The sequence below is a fragment of the Halichoerus grypus genome, chromosome 9, assembly GCF_964656455.1.
Source record: "Halichoerus grypus chromosome 9, mHalGry1.hap1.1, whole genome shotgun sequence".
In the NCBI taxonomy this organism is placed as follows: domain Eukaryota; kingdom Metazoa; phylum Chordata; class Mammalia; order Carnivora; family Phocidae; genus Halichoerus; species Halichoerus grypus.
This window is the reverse complement of record NC_135720.1, coordinates 125,653,462-125,675,464: the sequence shown is the minus strand read 5'-3', so window position 1 is coordinate 125,675,464 and position 22,003 is coordinate 125,653,462.

Below are 22,003 nucleotides of genomic sequence, written 5' to 3'. Positions count from 1 at the left end.
CTCTCACCGTCAGATAAATAAATAAAATCTTTTAAAAAAATTCTTTAAAAATAAAAATAAAAGCCATTCTCATTGGTGAAGAGGTCAGGTTCACAGAGAATACTTGCCCAAGATTCTGCTAATGATACACATAATAAGGTTAAAATTAAGGAAGAAATATATACATTAATATAGTTCTGTGGGCCGATTGAAATGATTATACTTCCTTTAAAATGATGAACTTTCTTTTCAATCTGAATCTCTTTAATAATTGATATTGAGTATATTACATTCATTGGCCATTTGTGTTCCTTTCTATGTGAATTGCCTTTTTAGATACTTTGCTCCTTTTCTATTAGTATTTTAAAAACTAACTTGAAAGAGCTCCTTGTGGGGAGCCTGGGTGGCTCAGTTGGTTAAGCGTCTGACTCTTGATTTCGGCTCAAGTCATGGTCTCGGGGTCATGAGATTGAGCCCCACCTGGAACACTCCCCCTCCCAGGCAGGCTACTGCGCTCAGCGGGGAGTCTGCTTGATTTTCTCTCTCTCCCTCTGCCCCTCCCCCCGGCCTCGAGCAGGCACACACATGTGCGCTCACTCTCCCTTTCAAAAATAAATAAATAAATCTTTAAAAAAAAAAGAAAGAAAGAGCTCTTTGTGTTTCATGGAAATCAGACTGTCGATTGCCATTATGTTGTTAGTAAGTTGGTGCTTTTACTTTATGAAGTTTGCTGCTAGAGATTTTCTTAAATTTATAGTCAAATTTATGATTATTTTTCTTTGTGGTTCCTGAGTTTAGTATTATAATTAGAAAACCCTTTTCCACTCAAAAATTCCACTCAAAAATTATAAAAACTTCTCACCAATGTTCTCTATTATTTTTTTTTACTTTATTTTCTTCTGTGTAAACACTGATCTACTTAGAATTAATTTGAGGGGGACAACTAAGGAAAAGATCCCAACCTACTAAGATTAAAATTAAGGAAAAGAAATTAAAATCTGCAGGTAAAGGTGGAAAAAATTTTCTTAAGATTAATAAACTTCTTTCCCCAAATAATTTTTTAAAATTTAAAAATTTTTAGTCACTTTCATTTGCTACCACATTCCAGCTTTATCACCTTTTGAGATTTTTACTTTCTTCAGCTTTATTTAAAATTGAAAGTAACAGGGACTTCTTGGGGAAATGTGGTATTGAGGTCTGCTCTTAAATTAAATATTTGGAATATAAATGCAAATTTAAATGACACAATTTGATCTTGAGTAGCTGAACAGTAGACCCAACACCATTCATTATAAAAACCCCATTGGGAAAAATGTGGATTCCAATGCAATAGTTTGATCCCAGTAAATATAAATTCAAATGCATAGTTTATCCTAAATATGTAAGAATAGTCCCATCACCATTTGGTAAGAAATTCATAGTTCCCTCCCATTGATTTGAAATGCTACTTTTCTTATATAATAAATTCCCATTTGTTGTTGGGTTTATTTCTAGACTCTCCAGGATTTTTCCTTAATCAGTCTATGAAATGGACACTTGTAGAGTTTCATCACATTATGCCTTTAAATATGAAAGAGATTAACCTTCATTTTTTTGTATTTTATTGCAAAAATTAACATAGATACAGAAAAGTGTATAAAATATTTAAGATCATTTAAACAGTTATAAAGGGAATCCCTGGGCAAACACCAGTCAGGTCAAGAAATGGGACTGAAATTTATCTTTTTAAGTTGTCTTCCACAAACTTCCTATTTAAAATAAGAATTATCAGTTAGTTCTGATGGTTAGGCAATTACGTTCATTTAGTAAAAATTGAGATGTAAATTGATAGTGGAACTACCAAAGCTCCAGGAAATAGAAAGCACTTGATTAATATTGTCTTTTTTTTAATGAATAAATGGGGTTTAAACGTCCTTATAATTCCATACTCTACAAATACAATGCAATAATTTTTCCTTATTATACAAAAAGATTTTTCCAAGTTAATCAATCATGTAAAAAAAAAGAACATTTAATCTTGAGAAGGACGGCCCTTCTCAGATATTCAGAAGCGTTTGTTTATTTATAAATGGTTAGGCCTGCGCTGTCCAATATGGCAGCCACTAGCCAAAGTTGAAGCCACACCTTCAACTTGAGTTAATTAAAATTACATAAAATTAAAAATTCAGTTCCTCAACTGCACTAGCCACATTTCAAATGCTCCAGAGCCACACGTGGCTAATGGCTACCACTGGTGTTCAGCACAGATATAGAGCATTTCTGTCTTTGTGCAACATTATGTTGGATGGTGCTGGTTTAGACCCTCCTTGGCTTCCACAAATGATCTGGGGTGTCTTAAAACACACTAATTTGAGATGTCTTTAAAACATACAAAATCTACAATTAAAATAAATATAGGAAAGAGAGATCAGAAATTATAGAGAGAGAGACAAAGCAATGCCTAGGAACCAGTGATATTATACAATGGAGCACTAAATCTTGTTCTAACCTTGTTTAGCCAAAGCTAAACAAATAAAGCATCTGATGAATCATATAGTTCTCATTAGGCAGAAGGAGGCATACACATTTATTTGGCAAGACCTACTGCTTCCTGGCAATAACATTTGTCGAGAAAATATCATGGAGAACCTTCTATCAGTGTAACCCATGGGTGGCTGGACCATTTATGTGGCCTCTGTCCACCCTGCACACCTTGAAGTTGGCCCATCATTCATCACATTGAAACAGTAGAAAAATCATTCGCAAGATTTTCTTGAGGATTTTACGAGATGAAAAAAAAAAAACTATGTTACCAAGCAAAAGACATAACCTCATCCAACTTGTATTAGCCATAATCTGTCCTTGTCCATCCCTCCTCTCTGCTCCCCCTTCAGCTAAGTTTTCTTTTCTTTCCCTCCTGCTATTCCCCAACTCCTCATCCACAGCCTCTAAAAATCCGCTTTACTGGTCCCAGCAATTCAGCTCATGCCCTTCCACCATACCTCACTCAGCAAAGCGCAAGCTCAGTGGGAGACCAATTGACCACCAACAGTACCACCTGCAGCCTACTTCACAGAGGGGTCCCTTTTTTAAAAAATTTTATTGTGTTACGTTAGTCACCATACAGTACATCATTAGTTTTTGATGTAGTGTTCCATGATTCATTGTTTGTGTGTAATACCCAGTGCTCCATGCAATACATGCCCTACTTAATACCCATCACCGGGCTCACCCATCGCCCAATCCCACTCCCCTCTAAAATCCTCAGTTTGATTCCCAGAGTCCATAGTCTCTCATGGTTCATCTCCCCCTCTGATTCCTCCCCCACTTCATTTTTCCCTTCCTTCTCCTAATGTCCTCCATGCTATTCCTTATGTTCCACATAGGAGTGAAACCATATGATAATTGACTTTCTCTGCTTGACTTATTTCACTTAGCATAATCCCTTCCAGTTCCATCCATGTCGATGCAAATGGTGGGTATTCATCCTTTCTGGTGGCTGAGTAATATTTCATTGTATATATGGACCACATCTTCTTTACCCATTCGTCTGTTGAAGGGCATCTTGGCTCCTTCCACAGTTTGGCTATTGTGGACATTGCTGCTATGAACATTGGGGTACATGTGGCCCTTCTTTTCTGTACATCTGTGTCTTTGGGATAATACCCAGTAGTGCGATTGCTGGGTCATAGGGTAGCTCTATTTTAACTTTTTGAGGAACCTCCTTTTATCTTCCCACATAAGAAACACTGAGCAACCATTTGAATAATGCCTTCAACAGCAATTTTGAAGACAATTTTTTTAAAAAGCTATGATTATGACATTAATGTCTAATTTAGTCAAAGCAAATTCTTTGAACAGTCAAGCTCATTTCATCCAGGTATTTTGCTTTCTGGTAAACTTCTTAGCACTCAAGGCAAAACAGAAAAACACAGACACACGTACAAGGGATGATGTGTTTCTCTTCTGGCAGAGAGAAGCATACAATATTTATGGGAGGACATTCTTTTTTTCCAGCTCTACAGCTGGTGACATCTGGGACGGAAGGGAAATGACTTTTCCGATCACAGAGATCAGGAAGAAACAGGTCTGGAATTCCAGCCTATGTCCGTCTGGACAATTCCATTACACCATCCTGCTTCCCCGTTGACTACAGCATGGGAGAGAGCAAGAGATACAAAGTTCATCATGGTAGCTTCCAAAGCTGGCCTCTTCTTAGAATCTAGGTAGCCAACATTGAGCACCATAATGAATTCCTCCAGAGTGGTGGCCCTCTGTCAACACTACACATTTCAGAGGAAGGAACATAAAAGATACGGTCCCTGTGTTTCCCTGGCTTCCTTGCTGACAAAAATTAATTAGAAGTCTATTTAGACACTGAAATCATAGACTTACAGAACTAGGAAAAACTCCAGAGCTCGTCCTCTGCAGCTTCCTGCTCCATTTTATAGATGTGATCAGTGGGGTCCAGAGAAGTTACGTGACTTGTTTAAGATCACCTGTGGATTCGGGCCAGAACCAGAACCAGAACCAGAACCCAATTTGCCTGTAGCTCCAGTTATTTAAATCCGAGTTCACAAATCATTGGCCCATGTTGTGCTTTTAACTTTTTAATCACTTGCTAAAATCTTAAAGTCGGGAAATCGCACTCCCCATAAGTCTGCATTTCTGACTTTAAAAAGAAAACCAGAAGATTTGCTAACATGGAGTACTGGCTTCCTCCTTTAGGGAAGCTAGGCACGCCTTGGTTCACTGCAGTTGCCAAATATTCTCCACTTACTACACCTGCTGACATCACCATTTACATGGCCAGCCTGCCCCCCAAAGTCCTGTGATTTGGCAAGCCCTGCTTGAGATAACAGGTACATGTTTCCCCTCCCCAATCCGGCAGTCAGCTCCCCAAGCTCAGAACCAGGCCCCATGTATTTTGGAAACTCCAGTAGCTGTGGCCAGCCTAGGATTGGTACTTAAGGCACGTTTATTTTTTGAATGAGAGTTGCCTGAATGAGGGATTGACATTTCGTTTGAGAGAGCGATGAGAAGAAACTCCTCTTGCTCTGGTTGATGGTTCTGCTCTCTCCTGAGTTGTGAGCTTCTGAGTGACATTCGCATCTGTGATGACCACCTGGTAGCTTGCCCCCCTCATTCATCCCTGGGCACCTCAGCTCCCGAAACTTCCCCTCTACTGCCTTCACTACCCACAGTTACACACAGAACCATGGGATTCCCCTTGAAGCACTAGATGACCAACATCTCCTCTCTCCAACCGAAGCTCCCATCTTGATAACTTTATCACGCACTTGCTTCCCCCACAGCCAGTCTCAAAATGATGCAGCAACAGACCTTCCATTCTCGGCCACCATCCTGTCCCCCAGCCTGTCAGTCACAGTGCTCCCGATGGCACCGCCTCCCTGGCTAGCCCAGACGCCACTCTCCACGTCACAGAACCTCAAAATGTTTCTCAGACTCAAAAGACGTATTGTGGTCTAATAATTTCAGAGCACTTTTCACCGACATTTTTTGGGTCCAAAATGTGTAATTTAGCAACTTTAAACAAATGCCCGACTTTGAGGAGGTTTCTGCTCTGCCTTTTATCTTTGTTTTTTGTTGTTTTTTTCCTTGTGCACCATAATTTTTTCTTTGTCAACCATAAGGTTTGCATTGTGGGGGAGGGGATGTGTGTTTTAGTTACCCACCAGATAAAGCCATGCACTAACCTTACTGAAAAGTTTGGGTGTATCATTTCTAGAACAACCGTTTACAAGAAGTAACTACCATTAGCTGGGCTGTTCTGCCCACCAGAGAAGCCTCACATTCGAACATGCTGAAAACTGGGGCACAGCTATCAACCACAAAGGGATAACATACAATTCAACTATGTGACAAATATTGTATTTCCAAATAAGTAAAAGTCCACAAGGGGGGAAGAGGAGGAGCTGAAAAAAATCCAAATTTCATCAAGAGTGGTTGCAAACCAAGCTGAATTAACTTCGACAATCCCATTTGCATGAAACATCTGTTACTCCATGTGTGTCAAGACAACCAAACATCTAAAGCTCAAATATGAATGATCTGTTGTTTCATCAGCCAAAGGGTAAGATCGTGTAAGTGAAAACATGATAGGAAAAATGTACAAAAAAGAAAGATTCCAGTGGAAACCTTCTGACAAAAACTCAAACATATACACAGAAACTTTGCCAAAAATAGACAAAGACAGACAAAAATCCTGACAAAGAAAGCAGCAGACTGAGGAAAGCCCATTCAGTGGCTCAACTGCCTGAAACAAAAATAGAAAGGAAAGGTCGGTTGAGCTGACCAGTAGGGAGGGAGGAGTGCACACGGGAGTGAGCAGAGGACTTCAGTCTTCCTCACGAAGCTACTTTGGAATAAACACCCTGGGAGATGCAATGCCAGTCCCCAAGCCCTTTTATACAGGATCAATCCCTACACACTTGCTGTATGAAATTTCTGGGGCTGCCACTTCAAGGAGGCATTAAAAAAATGCTAGGAATGTCCACGATAGCCAAACTATGGAAAGAGCCTAGATGTCCTTCAACAGATGAATGGATAAAGAAGATGTGGTATATATACACACACATACACACACACACACACACACAATGAAATATTATGCAGCCATCAAAAAATGAAATCTTGCCATTTGCAACAACATGGATGGCACTGGAGGGTATTATGCTGAGCGAAATAAGTCAATCAGAGAAAGACAATTATGATATAATCTCACTGATATGAGGAATTTGAGAAACAAGACAGAGGATCATAGGGGAAGGGAGGGAAAAATGAAACAAGATGAAATCAGAAAGGGAGACAAACCATAAGAGACTCTTAATCTCAGGAAACAAACTGAGGGTTGCTGGAGTGGTGGGGGGTGGGAGGGATGGGGTGGCTGGGTGATGGACCCTGGGGAGGGTATGTGCTATGGTGAGCGCTGTGAATTGTGTAAGACTGATGAATCACAGACCTGTACCCCTGAAACAACACGTTATATGTTAATAAAAAAAATTTTTTTAAATGCTAAGGAGTTCCTTAAACAAACAACCAAACAAACAGAAATGAGCAGGCGGGTTAAAAATAAGCAATGAAAACAAGAGGAGGAATGCCTTGTTGCATTATCTTCCTGGCAAAATTGCAATGGCCATTTAGTTATTATGATTATGGTGAATAGCTAAGAATATATATTTCAACCTCATTTGGGTTTCTCTCTATGTTGGCCAAGGAAAAAAAAAAAAAAAGGTAATACAGTCAACAAAGCCGGAACGACTCATGATTCTCCTGTTTCCAACACCGCCTTGTGGGATCGGAGGGTGGAGGTAGGGGTGGGAGGATCATCTACAGCCACTCCCTTCAGAGCCATTTCACCCAGACATGTACCAAACCACTGCTGAACAGCCAAAAAAAAAAAAAAAAAGCAACAGGAGATCAGCCAAGAGGAAAAGCCAAATTCCCCCACCATGCACTAGGGCACTAGCAGACTCTGGAACCTACTTCTGGGGGACACCCTCGCATAACAAGCAAGCAGCCTCAGAGTCTCAATACCAGAGATGTCCCACAGCCACGTTCATTTACCAGGTGCCATCTTTACAGCGTGTTCTAGTAACTAACCAGGCGAAGCAGAAGGAAGCTGTCCCATCACCTGCCATTGCCCAGGTCTTACTGGATGGGTGTGTCCCTCCACCTCTCCTCTCTGCTTTCTGACTTCCCTGTCACATACATCCTCTCTTGTACTTCCACAGAATGTTTAGAGTCAGGTGGGTTCAGTGCCTGTGTTCTGCCTTTGAAGCCCTCCAGCTTACCTCCCCTGCCCCTCTAGACATACGCGGTAATCCTGCTCAAGAGGAACACTCTGAGTTTCTCGCCTCATGAAAATCTCCTCCATCTCTGGAGAGAAGTGAATTCACTACCCTGTGAGCCTCCATTCTACTCCCCTCCTTTCAGCAACCCCTCCTTCCTTAGTTCTAAAATGTCACTATCATGCTATGAAGGAGACAATACTTCCTCTGAGGGGTTCTGGAACTTTCTAGCACTTACTTCATGTCACGCCTTCCACCCTTCCCACGGGTCTGCTCCTTGACACTCACAAATTCACAGACCTCAAGCAGCTAATGCAGTGTCTTGCATGTCTTTTTGGATATTTATGATTGGATATTTATGTTTCTTTGGATATTTATGATTGAACTGGATTGAATTGTAAAATAAAATGTAAAAATAAAATAAAAGCCTAAGCTTTGGGTACCCTGAAGCTAGTTTCACAGAATCAGAATTTTAATGCCAGAGAGACTCTAAAGACCATACAGATGAGGAATCTGAGGCCTGAGGAGATGATTGACTTGCCCAAGGACATACAATCAGAAACAAGGTCGGAGATCGAGAACAAGTTCCCCAGGACTTAATTCTGAAAACCCTATAACATATTAAGGCAAAATACTGATATGTTCATATTAGAGTATCTCTGGAGGAAATTGTCTGGTTTTCAGCCATATCTGGAAGGCTGCTGGATGCCAGGCTCTGTGCTAAGTGCTCAGGGCAGGGGCCCACCACCTTGCAAATATGTAAATTAAAATAGTTATTACTGTCTTGAGAAAGGCAGAGAGTCAACTGTCATTCCACCAAAACCCCCCTGGGAAGGTTACATGGAAGCAAACAGCTCCTTATTCCCAATTCAGTGCTCCTCTTTAATGAACCATTCTCCTCTGGACATGCAAATGTCCTTTCTTTTCCCCCATCTGTCCTCATCTGTGCCTTCTGTAATAAAAGCCGTGGCTTAAATCCACGCCTATATTGCTATCTGCTTTCATTTTTGGCTCTTCTAATACCACTCCTAGCTACAGCTGCATGGCTTTTGTCTTTAATGTGGATGATAAATAAGACTCAGATTTTTGACATTATGAGGTTTATGATGGGTCATTTTACTCTAGGAGATACACACTACCTCACCAGCTTCCAAAGGAGGGGAAAAAAAAGAGAGCACATAAGAATGATTTGAATGATTTTCACTCCTAACTTGGCCCTTCCTTTTGTTTCTGCTCTTTTTAATCCTGCCCTTCCTCTTCAATCTTTTCAAACTCTCCATCTTCTAACATAATGTGGAAAAGAACGGGATGCTTCTTAAAATGTAGCCTAGATTAGACATCTCTAAATGGACCTCTGTTCTATGTAATTATTCACGACTTCTCATTTTGTTTCATTTTAATTCCTTCAGCAGACACGAATGCCCTCTGTTGTGCCCCAAGGACCACTGTGGAAGCAGCGTGACTTCTTTATAGGACATGGTTTCTTCTTCGTGCAGCGTGTAGGAGGTAATACCTCACACAGTACAAATCACCTTCCTAAAGCTGATACTTTATTCTTTGTGTGACCCTTCTTGTTCACATATCCAACCATCTTGCAAACACGGCACATCACACAGAGCGTCAGAACTCCAGCCAAGCCTGGGCGGAGAGGGCTAGGTCAGAGGACTCTCAGTCATATTGTAAACTTCCATTTCTTCCATTGGCTTGTGTCCTAAATGCTATTTAATAGCAGTTAGTGCCAATTCCCTCTGTTTCTGGGGATGTATTGAATGTGTACGTAACGTGAATTTAATTTCTTATCAGAGTTGAAATAAGAGTTTGCAACAAATATGAGCAATCCTCTCCATAGATTTAAGAGGGAGCGGTCTTGGATTTATTGCGGGATTATGGGTTCTCTTACCTAAGAGTGTTTTAGCTGCTCTGCCTTCAAGAACAGAAGTCCATCATAACGGACTTCTATAAAATAGGAGAAACCTGAAGATGGCTGAAGATAAATCAATAAGAAACAGCAGATTCCCGGGGTGCCTGGGTGGTTCAGGCAGTTAAGTGTCCGACTCTTGATTTCAGCTCAGGTCATGATCTCAGGGTTATGAGATTGAGCCCCACATCAAGCCCTGCATCAGGCTCCACGCTGAGCATGGAGCCTGCTTAGGATTCTCTCTCTCTCTCTCTCCCCTCCCTGCTCTCTCTCTCTTTCTCTAAAAAAAAAAAAAAGAAAGAAAGAAAGAAAAAAGAACAGAGAACAACAGATTCCTTAATCAACTGGGTCAGTATCTCTCAAAGAATAGTTTATAGGTGTATAATTTCAAATATTTTAGATGCAAATTAGTAAAGATTGTCTATTTTCCTTTGCTCAGAAAATATCTCTATTAGTCAGCATTCTCCAGAGAAATAGAACCAATAGGATATGTGGGTACGCAAACACAAACACACACATACACACACAGAAATTTTAAGGAATTGGTTCATACAATTGTGGTGGCTGGCAAGTCTGATATTTGTAAGGCAGGTCCACAGCTAGAGACCCAGGGAAGAACTGATATGGCAGCTTGAGTTCAAAGGCAGCCTGGAGGCAGAATTTCTTCTTCCTCAGGGGACCACAGTCTTTTTCTCTTAATGCCTTCAAGTGATTAGATGAGACCCACCCACACTATGGCAGACAATCTGCTTTACTCAAAGTCTACTGATTTACATGTTAGTGTCATCTAAAAATACCTTCACAGTGACATCTAGGCTGGTGTCTGACCAAATATCTGGGCACCATGGCCCAGCCAAGTTGATACATAAAATGATCCATCGTACTGCCATATGCTCAACCTGACGTTCTCTACAAGAAATTAAAACATTGTGCTATTTTATGCAAGATCTTATAGTTTTCAAAGCACTTTATCACTTTGCCCTTAAAGACATTATGACTTGAAAATTTTACGATCAGGATCCCTTGAAAATTGGAAATAATGGGCCCTTTTTCAACAGTTGAAGTCCTTTGTCTGGAACTTATATCAATTGCAACAACTAATGTAATACATGGTTCAACTTCAGCTTCTTAATCCATCATATGCCAGCAAAGTGTGAGACCGGTGGTTCCCTTTCAGGTGTACCTCATCACCATTTGTAAGACTGTGTCTGTGGGGAAATATGTTCAAACCTGTACCTCAAAATACCAGTACTTTGGTATCCTGCCTGTGCCAGCCTCCCATAAATTAGGGATGACTGTGGGGACCCCAGATGAACGGAAATGGAAAGACAGACATGCTCCTGGCTGCCAGTCACTTCTCTGTGCATTTGCACAATCATGAAAAGCAATCACTCTCCCTTTTTGTTAGCTGATGCTCTCTGACCCAAACCGTCCCTAGTACCCAGGTGTTTATCCCAGGAAACAAAGGAAAAATGTTCTGGAGAGGTCCCTTCTTACTAAAACTCTTTCCATATAAAGGTTGTTTACTAAGCAAGGGCCAGCTTGCCTAGATAAAAGTAGAGGAGTCGTTTTAAGTGTTAGAATAACATCCCTCAATTGTGATGTGAACACTGGAGTTAATTTTTTTTTTATTATGTTAGTCACCATACAGTACATCATTAGTTTTTCATGTAGTGTTCCACGATCTATTGTTTTCGTATAACATTCAGTGCTCCATGCAGTACGTGCCCTCCTTAATACTCATCACCAGGCTAACCAATCCCCCCTCCCCCTTCCCCTCTAAAACCCTGTTTGTTTCTCAGAGTCCATAGTCTCTTATGGTTCATCTCTCCCTCCAATTCCCCCCCCATTTTTCCTTCCTTCTCTTAATGTCCTCCATGTTATTCCTTATGTTCCACAAATAAGTGAAACCATATGATAATTGACTTTCTCTGCTTGACTTATTTCACTTAGCATAATCTCCTCCAGCCCCATCCATGTTGATGTAAAAGTTGGGTATTCATCCTTTCTGAAGGCTGAGTAATATTCCATTGTATACATGGACCACATCCTCTTTATCCATTCATCTGTTGAAGGGCGTCTCGGCTCTTTCCACAGTTTGGCTATTGCGGACATTGCTGCTATGAACATTGGGGTGCATATGGCCCTTCTTTTCACTACATCTGTGTCTTTGGGGTAAATACCCAGGAGTGCAATTGTTGGGTCATAGGGTAGCTCTATTTTTAAATTTTTGAGGAACCTCCACACTGTTTTCCAAAGTGGCTGTACCAACTTGCATTCCCACCAACAGTGTAAGAGGGTTCCCCTTTCTCCACAACCTCTCCAGCATTTGTTGTTTCTTTCCCTGTCAATTTTTGCCATTCTAACTGGTGTAAGGTGGTATCTCAATGTGGTTTTGACTTGAATTTCCCTGATGGCTAATGATGATGAACATTTTTTCATGTGTCTGTTAGCCATTTGTATGTCTACAGATGAAGGGCTGGTATCCAAGATCTATAAAGAACTTCTCAAACTCAACACCCAAAAAACAAATAATCAAGTCAAAAAATGGGCAGAAGACGTGGAGTTAATTTTTGTTTGTCTTTGAATATACAAAAAGCATGGAAGCAAGAATAGCGAATCTAACCCATGTGATGGAAAGAGAAGCCCAGCTGTGTGCTAACACAGTTACGAAGTTACTACCATTGAGCTGTAAATAAAGCTCCCGAGCTGAAAAGCGTCATAGATAGAGTGTTATGCATTTGCCAGATCCCATTTTATTTCTCTCCTACCCGCCCCCATTTTCCCAGCTTCCTAGTCCTTGGGGAGGCAGGACTGGGTACTGCTGTCAGAAGTTACGCAAGCCACTTTCCCGCCCCCCAGCGACCCACCCCGGCCCCCCAGCGGCATTGTCCCCCAGCTCTCCTCTCCCAGCAATCTTCCAGACCACACTTTGAAGATTGCAGGGTCACGAGATAAAAGGAGCCTGAAACCCCCAGACACTGCTTGATAAAGAATCACCAAAGAAAGCCATCCTACCAGCATGACAGGAGCGAGAAAAACCCTTTGAGGTGTTAAGCCACTGAAATCTGCGGTTTATCTATTAGACAGCATAACCTATCCTCTCCCAATAGAATGTTATCCAATTCTTGTCATCTGACAGTGGAAAACACCATTTCTTCAGGCAGGTAGTATATTCTAAAGAAGATGTGTCATGTGGAACATTATTCCGAGAACAACAGATAGCATAGCAGATCACATAAACTGTTCGCAGCTTTCCCACACATTTAGAAAAGTCCTTCATTCCGCTGTTTCTCGTTTGGGCCAAACGTCTAGCATGGCATTCACTTCCCTCCACGGCCTAGGCATTTCCATCCTTTCTGGTCCCATCTTCCTCTCCCTGCGTCTCATGTGATTTCTGGAAACAGCGAGCTACCTGTGGTTCCCTGCACAGACCCTGACATTTCGTGACCCTGTTCATTCTATTCCTCCTGCCTGGACCATTTTTCCCCAGCCACGTGTAACTGGTCTACCCATCAAGGTCGACCAAAGAAGTATAACCACTGGAGTGATCTAGAACAAGGGGTTTATTATGGGGAATTGACCCTACATGACGGTGAATGCTGGTCAAACAGCTTATGCACAGCTGTTGTGTCTGCGTCTGGCGCTGAGCCTGTAGTGAGCAGGACCGTGTTCAAGTCCGGGAAGGAAAGATGGATGTGGAGTAGGGAGAGCCAAGGGCAAACCAGAACCCACCTGGATAAGCTGGGAACCCAGAAGGCTGAATGGAGCCCGTGCTGGTCTCTCTCGCCTCAAACTTCAGTGATGCTATCGGGGGAGCTGGCAGCCCTTATCACAGAGCCAAACACACACCTGGCCTAGCAGTCAGAGAAGTTGAAGGAGGAAGTCAGGTGGGAGCAGAAGGAGGTGCAGGCCTGTTGCTTGCCTCACCCCAACAGGGCAGGTCAACAGATCTGCAACCACAAGTGTGAGCTACCACATCTGGCCCGACATTGATACTCTGGGCATAAATATGGTTGCTGCTTGTCCTTCACCTTCCAGACCTCATGCATATTTCTCTTGTGATGAATCCTTACCCAGAACCATATAGGGAAGGGAATTCTGGAGAGTGTAGTTTGAGCTTAGTCAAGTGGACAAGTACAAGGTCACCCATACCAGCTAACTGGCTCTTCTTTTAAGACTCGGTGAAGGCAACACCGTCCTCAGGGAGTTACCTTCAGCTTCCAGATGATGCTCATCAACCCTTCTCTGGGCTTTCTATGCATTCTGTGTGTACCATGGTCATTGCATTTCACCTGTAACATTTAACCCACTTACGCGTCTGTCTCTTCGGCTGAAATGTGAGGTTCCTGAAGGCAGGGGCCACGTGTTGTTCATTTGTCCTTCCCGAGCACGGAGTCTGGGACGGAGTTGGCCTTGAGTAAACGTGGAGCACGACTCTTGACATCCATGCCACCAATAACCCATTATTACCACTTGTCAAACTAGGATCAGATTTAGAAACACGGGGAAAGAAAGACAGGAAAAGTTCCCCTTCTCGCTAGTGTTCAGGCCCAAATGCAGTGGTACCTCACCTCGAGCTGACTCAAGTGGGTCACAGTGCGGAACAATCTCCCTAAGGGGGGCCTGAGGATGGGCAAATGTAGGAGAGAAACAGCCATTGGACATTTCTAGGATGCCGGGCATTATCCGACATACCTCACATGCTCAGACTCCTATTTCTGCTCTTGTAAAGTGGGTATTATTACCCCCCCGAAGGACTCGGGGCTGTTAATCGAGCTGCCCACAGCTGCCCCAAATCACAGCTGGATTCGTCTGACTCCAAAGCACACGCGCATTCTGCGGCACTGCATTTCCTCCCGGGCCCCAGTTTGGGGAGGGCAGGTGGCTGGGATGGCCCAGTGACTCAGAGGTCCCTAAACTAGAACAGAAGGAAGTGGCGCCACCAGCAGGTACGACCAACAGGCCTGAGGTGCTTATAAACAATCCTGGAGCAGCCCCACCCTCCTCCAGCAGAGGCCGGGAGGCCAGGGCAGGGCAGGGTGGGCGGCCAAGTCCTCACCTCTCTCCCTCCTTTCCGCCCCCATCGCTGTCCTCTGCACCCCGGTCACAGGGGCATCCCCTCTCCTTTAGCTTCTTCCTTGCTGCGGTGGCTCTTCCTAACGCTGGTGTCCTTGGTGCTTCTCCTGCTGAAGCCTGCCTGGATATTCGTATGTTAAATAGAGCCCTCCAGCGGAGCGAGGGAGTGGGTCCTAGGCCGGGAGGAACCCGCCATCGCAACCACCCCGCAGGCTGGCTAACTGCTCTTCTCCAGGACTAGATGATGGTCCTGCAGATTGCTTGGCTTCAGGAACAAAGCATGATCCCCTTTGTGAAAATCCTGGAGGGCAGCTGGGAGAGGTGGCCTTGGCACTCAGACCAGCCTGAGGGTGGGTCCTCCTCGTGCCACTTACTACGTGCTCAGGCTGCTTACCCTCACTCATCTCCCAAACGGACACAGCGCCCGCTGTTGTTGGGTGGTTGGGAGGGTAAATGGGACGGAGACGCAGGACCCACTCCACACCAAGCCCAGCACACAGCAGTTGCCCTTGTGGAGATATTGTGGCAGCTGCTGATACCCTGACCTGATCTGGGAGGTGTGAAAAGACGCGGCCCCCCTGAGAGCAAGTTCACGGTTCCTGCAGCTCTCAATTGGCTGGCACCAAGGACTCAACCATGCAGCTAAAATAAAAGCACCCTCATTTAAAAAAAAAAAAAAAAGAAGATAGCAGGAAGGGAAGAATGAAGGGGGGGGAATCAGAGGGGGAGACGAACCATGAGAGACGATGGACTCTGAAAAACAAACTGAGGGTTCTAGAGGGGAGGGGGGTGGGAGGATGGGTGAGCCTGGTGATGGGTATTAAGGAGGGCACATTCTGCATGGAGCACTGGGTGTTATGCACAAACAATGAATCATGGAACACTACATCAAAAACCAATGATGTAATGTATGGTGATTAACATAATATAATAAAAAATAATTTAAAAAAAACACTCCCATTTCTCGATGCAAAAGTCAAACTCTGCTGCTCTCTTTAGTCGAATGGAATGCACACCTTTCAATGAATCCCTACTCCGTGCCAACCACAGCATCTGAGCTGCATGTGGGGAGCTATCTCAGGACCCCCAAGACATATTTCCTGGCTTCAAGGAGCTCTCAATCTCCGTGTTTCTTACAAGGATGGCATTTGGACCATGTGAATAAGGGGTTAACAGCAGTTCTTTCTCCCTTTATGCAATTGCTGGTTAACAGCAGTAAATTCTCATCTGAACTACGATTGACCCTGTGCACACAATCATGTTATTCATATTCTTATAAACAGAGGGTACAGTATGTATAATTTCCTAGATTTCTGGGAGGGGATGTATCATAACTAAACTCCAACTTTTCCTTTGGAGAAACAGAGCCATTTGTTTCTGGTTAGCTTCAAAGCAAAAACTAATTTTTTCCTTTTATGTGTCAGTAACTTGAGTGAAATTTGTCACTTGTTTTTATGAAAAATTCTTTGCCATTGCCTTCATTGCTTGAAAAAAAAAAAAAAACCCACCCACAACACTCACACTTCCTACATAGTACCAGGGACTTGAAAAGTAGTGACAGAATGGTGGTGTCATTTTTTAGTCATGGAAACTCACAGGAGTCCCACAGAATGGCCTGAACACCGTCCGTCCACTGAGAATCTATTTTCAAGTGCCTACTACAGGGGCAAGACCACTGGTGACATCTTGTTCCAATTTAAGCAAGGTTGAGCAGTGGGCCAGCTCCTTCAAATCATAACCAGCACAGAAATTACCTCCTACCAAAAAACCACAAGGGTTAGACTGTAAGAATGAATCCCAGAAAAGTTGGAACTCTTGGGTCCGGGCATATTTCTGAAGCAATCCAGTCAAGAAGAGCATTTTCATTTTCTTTGGTTGGGGCATTTCTTGTTTGTCCTGGGATGCAGTACAAGGTTGGTTGAGGATGATGAAGAGCCGCTTTATTTTGCCTTAAAAAGAACTAACAAGTCCTTCACCGCTTTGCTTTGAGCCAGAGCTATTTAGAAAATGCTCAACCTATTTTTACCTTTCTATATACATATTTAATAGATACCATGTCATTAGCAAATTACCAAAAAACATGAGCTGACACACTCTCAGAAATGACTCAGAGTAAACAGGATGTCTCTCTAGGAGCACGCTTCTCTCCGGGGACAGTTTTCTCTGGGCTGCATCTTCTTTTCCTGGGCATGCCTCGGTTCCCCTAAAGGGCCAGGAAGATTGTGATATTTTAGGGAGGTTCCCTGTCTACCTCCCAAACCCCAAACATCACTATATACACTGTGGCTTTGAACTCACAGTTTGCTTAACCTCTTTAAGTTCAAGTGACCAATGAGCAAGGAAAGAAATAGGAGTGGCCCTCAGATGATTCACATATGTTGGGTACACCCAGGATAAATGAGGAGCAGTCGCTTCACATTTAGGATTCAGGAGTGTAATGTGTGTGTCACTACGGGAGATGACATAAAGGACTGAGGAGGGAAGGAGGGAGAGCTGAGGTTGGTGGTCCACGGTGGCCACCTTGACTCTGCTCTTGCAGGGCAGACGGGAGATGTTAGTTGTAGGGAACCACCTGGCTCTGCATCCCATCTGAAATGGTCACTGGTGGTGTGGCCTAAATTGTTTCCCCCTGCTCCAGAAATTCATATGCTGAAGTTCCAACCCCCAGTACTTCAGAAGAAGACTGTATTTGGAGGTAGACCTTTAAGGAGGTAATTAAGTTAAAATGAGGTTATTATTAGGATGGAACCATAATCTCATCTGACAGGTGTCCTTATACAAAGAGATTAGGACCCAGACACACACAGAGGGAAGCCCGTGTGAGGACACAGGGAGAAAGCAGCATGCACAAGCCAAGGAGGGAAGCTTCTAAAGGAAACAGCCCTGCGGACTCCTTGATCTCTGACTTCCAGCCTGTAGAACCGTGAGGTAAATTTCTGTTGTTTAAGCCCCCCAGGCTGGTATTTTGTTCCAGAAGGAATGGCAGCCCCAGCCAACAGATACAAGGAGTGACTAGCATTTGCAATGTCAAATTATTCTGGAATTCCTGGCAAACTTTGAAATATTTTCAGAATTTTTCAAAGGAAGCACATCGAGAAAAGTCTTCCTTTGGGATTTTAAAATTGGGAAAGGGGTAGCATCTGAGAAGCTTTTACAACCACTATCCCTAATATAGTCTTATTTCCTCGTTCCTCTGGTTGTTGGACATGCTGAGCCTCTCCTTCCTCTCTCCCCAAGCCCTATTTCATCCTCAGTCACCTGGGCTCACCCTCCCACTACGCACGAACATCACCAAAATCATCTCCAAGCCACTTCTAAATTCGTCCCCAGTGATGGTCTTCATCTGTGTAATGTCTGATGTTTGATCTCATCATCACCCCGACTCCCCGCCCTGCCCCAATTTCTTCTAACAGAAAGAATACTCGCTTTCTGTGAAGATTCTACTCTACAAAAGCATATGGAATTAAAAATAAAGACCCATCCCTATTCCCCATCCTCAGCCTCCTTAAAACAGTGGGATGTCCATCCACTGAAGAAGGGATAAACAAAAGGGTGGCACATCTATGCAATGGAATTTGGCAGTAAAAGGAAATGAGGTATTGACCCATGCCACAACACGGATGAACCTTGAAAGCATTATGCTAAATTAAAGAAGCCCGTCCCAAAGGACCACATACGATACGGTCCCATTTACACAAAATGTCCATAATAGGCACATCCACAGGGTGGAAAGTAGTGAGTGGTTGTCAGGAGCTCGGGGAAGGGCAAATGGCGAGTGACTGCTAGTGGGTTTGAGATTTCTTTCGCGGGGGGGGGTGATGAAAATATTCTAAAATTAGATTGTCGTGATGGTTGCACAACCCTGTGACTTTACTTTAAAATGAACATTTTATACTTTAAAAATTTAAATTTTATGCTGAATTGTGTGGTTTGTGAATTCTCACAATAAAGCTGTTAAAAGGGGGAGGGGGGAACAGCTAAGTGTGGAAGCCAGGGGGTCCCCTGGGTAGCATACAGGGATCCTTACGTCCTGCAGTGAGAGTTCAGAGAAAGCTGAGGACAGATTTTTAAATCCTAAGAGTAGATTTAAGTCCTAAGAGTAGCTGAGCTCAAGAGAAGGCTAAGCCAATCAATGTATTTCATCTTTACCAAGACCAGGTCCCTTTTTGAGAAACAACAGGACCCTGATACATGGGAAGAGGACATCTGAATGGATGTGTCCAAAAATCTGAAATTCCCAGATTTCCCTAAACCTTCTGAGCCCACTGAGGTGGCCCACTCCTCCCTAGGCTAGTACTCCTCCCTTGTTTCAGAACAATACAAAGGCCTGTTCCCACAAAAATCACATACTCTCCCACCCCACTCAGAATCTGCCTTGCCCCCCACCCCCACCTCCCCGCCTGACCTTGAGGCCAATAACCAGGGTTAGGTCACTTCATCACACCCCTGGGGATATGTTGGTCTGGCTAAGTGATACACGTGGGAGAATCTGCAGCACCTTCCTTTCGTTCACTCTCAGGAGCTGGGAAAACACACAGAACACTGGTTATGTAGGTGCTTTATCAAAGGAGCCAGCATAGAAGGTTGGGTGAGAGGGTTTGGGGCTTTGGGAGCACCCTGCTGGGATACAGGATTGAATACCCTGTCAAGGCCCCAGGAGGTGGTGCAAATATCTTAAAGCATGGAGAAAGCAATGACCCACACTAAGCTAAGTAGAAATGCCTGAACTGCCTTGGCAAATGGTGAATGAAGGGACCGAAAGTCTCAGAGAAGTGGGCACGCTGGAGTGGACGGTGTTACAGGGAAAGCCGAGAGGACGCCCCGCTCCCCAAAGCGCTAAGGAAGGCACAGGTGAGACGGGTTCCAGCTCCCCTCGGGGGTTCAGTGGTGGCTTTGTGGGGGATGCTGCCACAGGCCTGGGCTCACCGGCAGGAAAGGGGGCAGCAAATCCCCCCAACAATCGAGGCCAGGTGATGCCAATCACCGTCAGAAGCCAGATGGAGGCAATTATCACGAGTGCCCAGATCAGAGGGGCAGCCAGGGGGCCTGACCCACGGGGAGCTCGGGAAATAGTTAACAGAACCCCCCCCCCCCCCCCCCCCCGCCAAGGGACAGAATAGATGGGCAGCCAGGAAGGATACTATTGCATCTGGGCAATTACAAAATCAAGGATGGATGAGTTAGAGGCTGAGAGTGATGGCCCCGATAGTCATTATTACTTTCCTTGTTTCTAGACCTATGGCAATTTGTAGGCCCAGAACCCATTTATTAAAGGAAAAGCTGAGCCCCAGGAAGAAGACCCTCATATACCACAGGAAGTGTGTACAGTAATGAGTCTATTAGCTCTTCCCTAGAAGGACCTACAGCTATTAACTCAGGTGATTGGTCACTAGAGAAAGGAAACGCTCAAACATTTCAAGACTGTTCGTTACGGGATCCAAGTTGACACTGCTACCTGATGACCCCAAGTGGCATCATGCCCCACCCCCTTTTTTTTTTAATTTTTTATTGTTATGTTAATCCCCATACATTACATCATTAGTTTTAGATTTAGTGTTCCATGATTCATTGTTTGTGCATAACACCCAGTGCTCCATGCAGAACGTGCCCTCCTCAATACCCATCACCAGGCTAACCCATCCTCCCACCCCCCTCCCCTCTAGAACCCTCAGTTTGTTTTTCAGAGTCCATCGTCTCTCATGGTTCTTCTCCCCCTCCGATTTCCCCCCCTTCATTCTTCCCCTCCTGCTACATTCTTCTTCTTTTTTTCTTTCTTAACATATATTGCATTATTTGTTTCAGAGGTACAGATCTGAGATTTAACAGTCTTGCACAATTCACAGCGCTTACCAGAGCACATACCCTCCCCAGTGTCCATCACCCAGTCACCCCATCCCTCCCACCCCACCCCCCACTCCAGCAACCCTCACTTCGTTTCCTGAGATTAAGAATTCCTCATATCAGTGAGGTCATATGATACATGTCTTTCTCTGTTTGACTTATTTCGCTCAGCATAATACCCTCCAGTTCCATCCACGTCATTGCAAATGGCAAGATCTCATTCCTTTTGATGGCTGCATAATATTCCATTGTGTATATATACCACATCTTCTTTATCCATTCATCTGTTGATGGACATCTTGGCTCTTTCCACGGTTTGGCTATTGTGGACATTGCTGCTATAAACATCGGGGTGCACGTACCCTTTCGGGTCCCTACTTTTGTATCTTTGGGGTAAATACCCAGGAGTGCAATTGCTGGATCATATGGTAGCTCTATTTTCAACTTTTTGAGGAACCTCCATACTGTTTTCCAGAGTGGCTGCACCAGCTTGCATTCCCACCAACAGTGTAGGAGATGCCCCACCCCCTATTACAGTGGGATACATATGGGGGCCAGCAGTCCTGGCCATGGCCCAGATCACTGTAGGTCTGCTCGCTCCACAGACCCACCCAGTGGTCATTTCCCTAGTCTCAGATGTGCAACTGGTGCTTGGTAGTCTCTCCCGCCCGTTTGTTGGACTGTGGGGTAAGAGCTCTCGTGGGAGTGAGACCAGCTTCAATGGTAAGAGCTGCAGGTTATCCCACTAATTTCCATCTTCTGAGTTTCCCTGGAAAAGAGGCCCATTGGAATCCCAGAGAAACTGCTCTCAGACCTGAAACAAGATAATGGATTCAAGTAACTCAGGGATGGACTGCGGTGGGTGCTCTCAGCCCCCACAGGGATTACCTTGGCTGAAGAGAGGTCCTCACTCAGGACCACAGCCACGTCCTAGAGGCACTGGAATCCAGTGCCTGATTGCTGTGGGCGTATGACGGCCTGGGACCGTCATCCCGACTTGGGACGATGCGACGGCTCAGCTCCTTTCCAGAACAATCTGTAGTGCCATGGAGGCCCCACCGAGACTGAACTGCAGCTCAGCTTCTCCCTCCACCCAATCCTGGCTCCTTCCCTTCCAATTACTGACCCCCAAGAGTGTCCTAGTGAATCTCTAGCTCCCTAACCTCCTTCCCAGAACCTGCTTCACAGGGAACCCAGCCCGTGATAAGACAGGCCTGGCTCTTCATTTTCTCGTACACGTAACACCACTGTAATAGTCATTATTCCCCACTACACGCCCTCTCTCAAGAAACTATAGGAGAGTGCTCCGCTGAAATATGGGAGCAAACCAGGAAAGAGGCCTGGGATCCAGGCAACCAGGGATCTAGCAAAGCAAGGAGGTGAACGCAAGCTCTGT